We start from the raw sequence: 9,870 nt of genomic DNA, 5'->3' as shown, positions 1-9,870 counted from the left end.
CGAGAGTTTGATGTAAGTTTATTCCATTATAATTGTCAAAATAATTTTGAAAAGCGACAGAGTTGGTCACTGAAGGCGGCAAATATTGAATAATGGTTTTCATTATTTTAGTAAAAAATATTTATTGTCATTGTCCCGTAATCCATTTTGTTATGGGATGCATTTAATAATATCAATTTTAATGTTCATCTACGGATTCCCTTTTAGTTATTTAAGCATTTAAACTTCCTTTGAGGAAACTTCTGCAAAAATAAATGAGTATAAAACCTTTAAAAACTTTTATTTCCTTCTATTTTTGGGGAATACATTGTGTTGATTTTACAGTAACTATGGTGTTGGAAGTTTTGTTCATTGCTGGAAGCTATTTTGCTGGTAATGTGAATATTTGATGTTGCTTATTTTATTATACTTTATGCTTAGAAGCTTTTGAGGTTACGATTTTTTTTTTCAAAAAGAAAAAAAGTGCTATTCTAAACTAATATTTTCATCTTGTGAGATCAATATATCAACCATCTTGTTTTGTTTTTTTTTATATAATAATGATATAAACGAAATGCGAACTTCTAGATCAAAACCTCAAAAAACTGAAAACTGATTTTGATTCGATGATTCAGCTGATAGGTGGGTTATAAAAACTAGAGGCAACAGACCAGGCTCCGAATTATCATAAGAGCTATTGCTTTAATTGTTTCAAAAGATATATGTATATATATATATATATATATATATATGTATATATATATATATATATATATATATATATATATATATATATATATATATATATATATATATATATATATATATATATATATATATATATATATATATATATATATATATATATATATATATATATATATATATATATATATATATATATATATATATATATATATATATATATATATATAATAAATAAATAAGTACAAGAAAACACGAAGAAAGTTAAGAAAAACAATAATATATAGTCCATTTTTCATGCCGATTTTTCTTTTTGTTTTATTTTATTTTATTTTCTGTTTCTACATGTTATTTTTACTTTTTGTGTTCTATTTTATTTGTTGTAATTTTTGTAAAAAATTTTTTTGAGTGCTCCTCACACTATTGTATTAATATATTTTGCTTTGGCTTTATTGATACAATATCAGAAAGCACTCTGTTTTGCAGATATAATCGTGTGGGCTGATGAAAAGATTATATTTTTTTCCAGTTTTTTTAAATAAAATTTGATCTTTGTTTTTTAAGCTGTTGTTTGTTATTTTTTTCACTTATTATTCCCCCCCCCTTCTCTTTTTTTCATATGTCTATTATTTTTCTTTGTTTCAAGCTGCATTGAAAAAATATATATAGCAAGCTATATAATATTACAACTTTTTCTCATTGGAATGAAAATTCATATGAAATATATAATATAGCTAATTAGAAATAATCAGATGTATTTCCTTTAGTTGTTTTTGCCGATCAGAATGGAATTTGTAACTTTAAAAGATGTGGAACTGGAAAACCTACGACGACTGTCTTAGATGTATATCATACTCCTGAACATATGCTATCCATGTGCCCGCAAGTATTTCTTTTGGCAATTTGTTTTTGTTTTGTTTCTTAAATTATCGTATTTTTTGAGCCATGTCTTTTCACTGTATATTACCTATTATATGAATTGCCCTATTCAACTGTAACGAATGCAAAGATACCCCTTTTCTGGAATTTTTTTACTAAGAACAAAGTAACAATAAACATTTTATTATTTTGCTTATTTGCTTACCTTTTGCTATTAAATACTCTACCGTTATTGTATTTGGTACGTATCCTTGTTGACCCCAACTTTACATTTGCCACAAATACTCGCAAGTGAAATATTTTATCAGTTATGCACAACAGGTAGTACACTCCCCTTACGTTCTCTTGCAACCCTGCTGTCATTATATTTTCGCAACCACGTGTGTCCAACCCTTATAATATTAATAGCATAATAAGCTTCAGAATATCCATAATGATACATATTTTAAAAAAAAGCTCATAATTAACTAAAATTTTATAGCTATAAAAATATCAAAGAAAAGTAAAATGGTATAAAAATTTCTCTTTCCATGAAAAAACTGAAAGTATAGCATTTGAAAAGAGAATTCCTGAATTACACCTTTATATACTTAAGTAGTGTCGCTGCTATCGCCACCGTATTTCGAACTCCATGCATTTTTACATTTAAAAAAATTCTAATTTTTGACTTTATTGTGAGACACTTTAAGTTTGTTCATTTAAGAATTTTCAATTATTCAGTTCTGCTCGAGAAGCTCTGGATTGTTTTTTTGATGAGTTTAGAAGATGTCTGGGACATGATGTCGAATCTGAAGTATTGTCAGGCAATGCAATAATTGCTGACGAAACCATTATATTGATGGGAGTGAAAAGTCTATTGGAGGATATGTGCAATACATCGAGCCGTTTATATAAAAGTAACGTATAATATTTCTTTTTAACAATCATCTCGTAAATTTTGGATCTTTTTGAACATAAATGAAGTTCAAATTTACCCCAAACATAACATGTTGCTTAGTTGTGAATATTATCATCTTTGTCGTCATTTCTGCAACAGCCCGTTGAGGGTCAGGGGGCTACAGAGGTTAAGGTTTCCCAACCCCATAACCAGCGGTATGTTTATGGCAATTTTAACAGCATTGGGTACTTGCACTGCAAGAGGAAGAAGATGACCGATGCCCCCACATGTGACCTATGACGTCATCACCGACCAATCATATCAGCAGTATGGAGTATTAATGTTAAGTTTCTCTGCATAACTTAAAATGTTAATTGACGTTAATTGAATACAGAGCCGTATAGCACATCGGATTTGTTGAAATATAATTCTTTCTCGTCTACTTCTTTTACTCAACTTAAACTTATTATTTGTTTATGTATTTTATTGTAACCGAGATATATTTTTGTTTTGTGTACCTGACAACTTCGATGCATAATAAGTTTTTTTTATGTTCTACTTGGATTCGTTCTGTGTTAAGTCTTTGTATAAATGTATAGTGGTTGAATTGAAATCTTTGTGAAAGAATATAGGCTTTGTTCCTTAAGCGAGTTGGTACTTACAGACTTGACTTACTCGAAATAGAATGGAAAGAACAGTTGCCTACGTTAACAAATGCCTCGTTTCTACAGCCAATCAGGATCGAAATACCCACACTACGTAACTTGTAGGTATCCCATTCCCCACAGGCTGCTTTTACCGCTCAGGAAAGCTGGTACCAACCGATCTGAAGCTAGGCTAGTTTCAAGCTGCCACTAGGGATCGAACCTCAGTTCTTCTCTACGAACTGAGAAGAGTACCTTATAGACTGCGCGGACGCGGTTCAGCTGCATTAAGGTCACAGTAAATTTGCACCCTATTATGATACAAAATACCAATTTTACAACTCAACATTGATTTTACTTAGAATGTGCTTATGCCAATTTTTTCGTGCCCACGAATTGTAGTGGAAAGCAACCTAAATCGGTATATATTTTATTTTTTGAGCCTAAATCGAGATTCAAAATTATAGAATTATGCAAACATTTAATTTAGGATCTACCTAAAGATAATGTAAAAAATGTTAGATATCAGTGACGAATTTTTGTTTGCCTAAATTTTTATGAAAATAAAACCTTCAGAAATAAAAACAAAACTGCTATCGAACAAAAAGTGCAAAAGAGGTTCAGCCAGGCACCGAAATCATTTCTTTGCTAATTCATAATTACACGATTGATATTCACTGACATTCATTTCTATATTTCGAAATTTACATATGTTAAATGCAAGCCTGATATTATGTCGACGAAAATGGTGGTAGAGAAAATTCACAGAAAATTACGAAAAAGAAAATTTATAATTATGAAATCTTTCTTAAGGTATCGTTCTTTAAGGTAATCGTTCCTTAGGGCAATCAATTCAAAATGACATTTCCTTGTGTGTCTTTTCTTCATATTCTGCACCTATTAAAAGCTCTATAGCCATTAAAAAGGTGTTAATTTAGGTGAATCAGTTTATAAAACATCATAATTGTATGCTTTATACAATTAAACTAGCAATTATTAAAAATTAGTAAAAAAGCTTCAGCAGTTGAAAAATTTATTGATTTCGGCAATAAAATAAATGCTTGGTCTAAATGATTCTAGGGATTGTACTTTAAGAAATATTCAATGTAGAAAAGCGATTGATACATGGAAACATCCATATACTGAACAAGTTCCTGGTACATACTAAAAATATTCATAGTGTATATTTCACTCGGCACACATCCCAATGGTGAACCAGTTGTAGCATCAAAGATCCTTGCTTGCTGACAGCTCATTTTAGTCATGAACGAATTTCTCTGAGAATTTATAGCTTGTTCTTTAATTATATATCTTTAATTATTTATCTTTATTTTTATGTGTCAAATAAGCTCAACCATGTAAGAAACACTCCTCCAAATTAGTATTGTGAAAGGTATCTAAAATCGCGTGTTTATTTTATTTACAGTTCTGCTTTTGCGAAGCATTTCCATAAAATTAAATACAAAAATATAAGCAGGAATTGGAATAAAGCAAAATTTTAAAAACGTATTATGCTAGATCAAATAACGTAGTGGTCATGTTAAAAACAATTAATACATAGAAAAAAAAATTAATTTCTTTTTAAATTTTTAATTGTTAATGTATTTTTTAATTTTGTTCCTGATTGGAAAGTGTTGCCACTCTTTTTCAAAACCTCAATCGTATAGAAAATGGGAAAACGTTATACTCAGTAATTTTATGTATTCAAAAAGAAAAACCTTTTTAATCTTAGGCGGAAATGAAGACTGACATCATTGAATCATATCATATTGATGCCATTGTCGATAGGACTAACAATTTATAACATTTACACAGTTTTTGACTTCACCTATTTACGTGTCTGGCATACTAATTGAAGATATTTTTTTTTTTTAAGAAAGCATTATTATATTTAAAACAACCTCATTTAGTATGGTTAAAAATCATTTTAAAACGTTCCCAGCCCAAGCAAACTACTGAATACTGCTTGTTTTGTTAGGGAATACTTTCTAATTGTTCTCAATTTCTTTTAAAGTTTATAGCGAAAACTACCAATGTCTGCAAGAGGTCTTGAATAGCACTGAACTGCTAGACATGTGTGGTCTTCAAGCAGCCATGTGATACCAAAGATACAAAGACGGTATATCTAGAGGCAGTGACAAAAGTGATTTTAAATGCTTGTAAGAGTAAACTTTCTTTATTTCTACTTATTTTCTCTCTTTTACCCTTTCAAGAGCGATGGGATAAAGATTGTCCAATTAATTTTAGACACTCATATAAATCACACAAACTGTATAATCAACCTTTACTTTGACCCATTTTTTCAAGTTTGCATATTCGTTAATGAAACAATGTAATAAATGGACTTTCAACGTCTGTGTTTGTGTGTGTATGGGTGAGGGCAGGACTTTTGTGTGCAATTTATTCATCTAAGAATGTTTCGTAATTATGACCACAAGTCGAGAATTAACAGACTCTAAACGCTGATAGTGAACTTAATATGTTTAGAGTAAATACATGTTACTACTGCTGAATTACATTGCGCCTGTTTAAATGTAAAGGTGTAAAGGTAGAGGTTCATTAGATATATATTTCGATCAAGAAGTGCGATAGAACAAACTGTTCTGGAATTATGAGTGAGAGATAGACTATGACAGACAAACACATAAACTTTTCGTTTTATTATTGGGAATTAGTTTTAATATTCACTTTCATGTGATTAAACTGAGTCTTATCATGTGATTTATCTATCCCATGATAACGCATGGATTTAACCTCATTCTTATCTGATTTTAATTACTCAAAATATTGAAAAAAGTGTAAGGATAAAACAAATTGCTTCATAATAGATGCGTATACCATAATTCTTAACTTTACTAAAATTTTGGTTCAATTTTTTCCCCTACAAAAGATAAAATTGACTTTTTTTCCTTTTATCTCTAAAACCGAGGAAGGGGAGAAATTCCTCGTTATGAAGAATTACTGATTGTGTGATACTTACAGCCTTTATTGTGTCTAGTCTTCAAGGGAAAAGCTACTTTGTAGAAGTACCGTTTCTTCGCGCCAAAAGTACAGCAACTTAGCATTTAATACATTTAAAGGCTCTTTAAAAGAGAATTTTTTGATTATACTAAACTCTTAAAGTCATAGCATTGGGAAATATATTGCAAAATATATGAATAAATAAATAATGAAAAATTAAATACATGAACAAATAAAGTCAGTGACAAAATTATCTTAATTGTAACTCACTTTAAATTCTATAATTCTTTATGAATTAAATGCAATTAAGAACACTGATCTCGTACATTTTGGCGCGTATCTTTTTATTTAGATTACCTGAGATCATGCAGCATAAAAAATAATTTTCAAGCCCTAAGCCTAAAATACTTCAGAATCTACAACTGTAATTATTTTAGCATTTTACATATTTTAGATGCTATTAAATTTTTTAAGGTTTGCAGTGTATTTAACATTTTAAAACCACGCAACAGATTTATTTCTGATTTTAATTCAATACAGTAAAAACAGAACTTAAACCTACATTTCCCTTAATTCTTTAATTCTCAATAATTATTAATTAGTTTCATGGAATAATTTTAAATAAAATTCAAACGTGTTATGGCATTATTGAATATAAAAGTGATAATCAACAGTGACAGTTCTTTTCTTTACATTAAAAATTATAGACTTTAAGCCACTGTCTTAGGATGTATTTCAGAAAATGTTATGGCTAGATGTGGAGATGAAGCTGGATTCCTTGTGGTTGAAGAAGTGCACCGCAACAAATTTTTAAAACTTGCATCATGTACTCCTCAGCAAATTCTCCAACTCCAAAGCAGCTATCTGTTCTCACTTAACCTGGAATCAAGTCGACGAAGGATCTACGAACGGGCTTTCGATTTATGAAGAAAAAGAAAATGATCGCAATATAAAATACTTCTTTTCTTTTTTGTATATTGCGTTTGGTACATGCCCACAAACATGTTTACCAGTAAATTTTTTTGCAATTTGCTTGCATTGTTTATATGGTACCAGTAACACTATGAGGAAAATCAAGAGAAGTCTCAACTGTTTTTCAATTGCTAACCAGAAAAAATTTCAAGGCAAAATCTCGCTGGTACTTAATACTAATAATTATCTCATGTAGAGCAGATTTCATTAGAGTAGCGGTATCTAGCTTTTTGCTCACGAGTAAGGAGTGAAACACGACAATTTTTAAAGTTACAGGTTGTTAACAGTTGTTTAGCGTTAGTTTATATTTTGACAATTGCAGATTTCTATTCTAGGGTATTATTTTGACAATTGTACGATTCAAAACTAGGACTAACACTAATGAATAACAAACTATATGTTGTTAAAGCACCAAATACTACCATGATGTAACCACGATTTATATTAAGAATGTTACAAGCAGATATATGTAAACTCTTTTTTCTTTTGATGGACTCGAATATTTCAATCTTATATATATTTGCTTCCGTTTTTCTCAGTTCACTTTCGTAAATTTTTTCCACTATTCTTTTTAATCGTTGATGATTATTGCTGACATCCGACGCTATAAAAGACAAAAATGCAATCGAAATGGTGGTAAAAGTTATCATATACATAAAATCAACAATAAAAATAGTATTCACCTCAAGACCTGAGAGTAGTACTCTATAAAAGTAAGAACTCATATGTAGAAAGAATAAAATAGAAATTAGAAATGTGGGAGTTGAGAATGTTTTGTTGAACTCTCGAACAGTTAAAAGGATTACCTGAAGTTCATTAACATTCTTCATTAAAAAAATATCTAGTTCTGTTTTGCGCAGTTTCTTTTCTTGCTCGGTCATCAAAAAGTTACAATTAGAATATAATAAACACAGTAAAATATTAACTAAACAGGGAAAAGACAACGTAAAAATAATGTATTGGATGTAACTGATGAAATTAATAAGACTCAAAATCCGCGAGTCCACATAGTAACCGAATAATGAATTAGCTTCTTTCAAGACAAGCACAACTATCAAAGAAGCATGAATTAGAACAGAACTTAAAGTAATGATTACCGCTGAGTTTATATAAATAGATTTGTCGTAACGTGTAATGAAAAAATCTGAATTCAATTTGTTCAATTTTAAAATGTGTTTTAAAATGTTTCCCCGATTTCGTTTTAAAATAATCCACAAGGTAATTGAAATGCCTGTTATAATCCAATTGCAAATCACTGATCTTGCGTACTGTGGGTACTTTGTCAAGAGAATAACAGCCACGTAGGAACTATAAAAGATATTAACAGCCCAAAATGATAAAACACTGCAATGTAAAATATGAGCTGTACGTTTTGTATATGTTCTGGGATTGATGTTGATTCCCGTAGTCGCAAGGATTCTCCACAAATACTTGTTATATTTGAAAGCAAAGTTTTCAAGTCTTGGAAATTTCATAGTTATGTTTTCAGTATACATATTTTTTAAATATTCAAGTTTGATTAGAAGTTACGTAAAATAACTACGCACACGCTTTGCTTTCTCTTTACCGACAAACAGGCCAAAGTTCATCATTGGACCAGAATTCATTTCAATTCTAAGTGTCAATCTTTAGTCTTGGGGAGAGGGAATAAAAATTATTGTATCAAACAACAAATAATTTTTATTACACGATAATATTGGGTAAAAGATCCAAAACTTATATGCACATATCAATGGCGTTAGACTCAAATCTTCATTCAAATTTAAATATTACGAGAATTTATTAAAACTTCCTAATAGCAAACCTTCTCCGTAATTTGACAAATAACACTAAGAAAAATTGATGCTATATATGAAGGCCTTTCTTAAATACAACTCGAATTTTTAAACTTCACTTTCATGTTCAAACTTGTCTATCTTAGTTTTAAAATTTATACATCTTCTGCTTCTTTTATGTTGCCAACAAAGAGTACCACAAAATAGACAAATTAAATACTCAGTTTAAGTACTCTTTTGTTGTCAATATTATGATTTTCCAGTTTTCTTTGCATAAAATTTCAGAGCTAATTAAAATAAACACAAACTTAAAAACACAAGCTAAAAAATAAACACAACTTAAAATAAACCAAAACTTCTTCTGATCTTTATTAATGAATTTCATAAAACTCTATCAATTTTTATAATTAAAAAATTTGTTTTGAAATAAATTCTTTACAAAAATCCAGGCTCGTGTAATAAATTTACTTTACCTATAGTGTTTAAGAAAAGAGATAATTGCATTTAAGGTCAATCTGTTATATCTTCGACATATTGAGCTGCAATTTATGACAAGAAAGATTCCAAGAAAATTAGAAATCGATCACATGAAACGTAAATATCTCATTGATCAGAAGAAGTTTTGGTAAAACATGGCCTCGCATTTTTTGTTTCCTTAAAAGAAGAAAAAGTAATTATTAAAAAAAAAATTTCTGCGGAAACCTTTTCTCGCGCCCTTTTTGAGATCAGGTTAAATTTTTTATTTTTTTTTATTTTCCTAAAAAACCTTTTGATCATAAAATATTATTCGATTTTGGATATTTTTTATAAAATAGCGGGAAATAAATACGGCGTTTTAATGGGTTAAAAGAAATAGCGATTGGGAATTTTCAGAATTTCTTTCCTAAATGTAGAACAATAAAATTATACTTTTAGTGATTTTGAATACTTAGTTGAATACTTCACATTTATCTGTTTTTCGACTTTTCTAAGCTTCTCTGACATTTTTTTTATCCAAAACTGGTCTGGATAGTGGTTAAAAATTTTCTTATGTAAATTACACGAAAACAGAGAAATTTATCGAAAACCTGAAATTGAC

This window comes from Parasteatoda tepidariorum, chromosome 3, assembly GCF_982258835.1.
Source record: "Parasteatoda tepidariorum strain Cologne lab strain chromosome 3, Ptep-v5.0, whole genome shotgun sequence".
NCBI classification, from domain to species: Eukaryota; Metazoa; Arthropoda; class Arachnida; order Araneae; family Theridiidae; genus Parasteatoda; species Parasteatoda tepidariorum.
Note: the sequence above shows the minus strand (reverse complement) of the source record.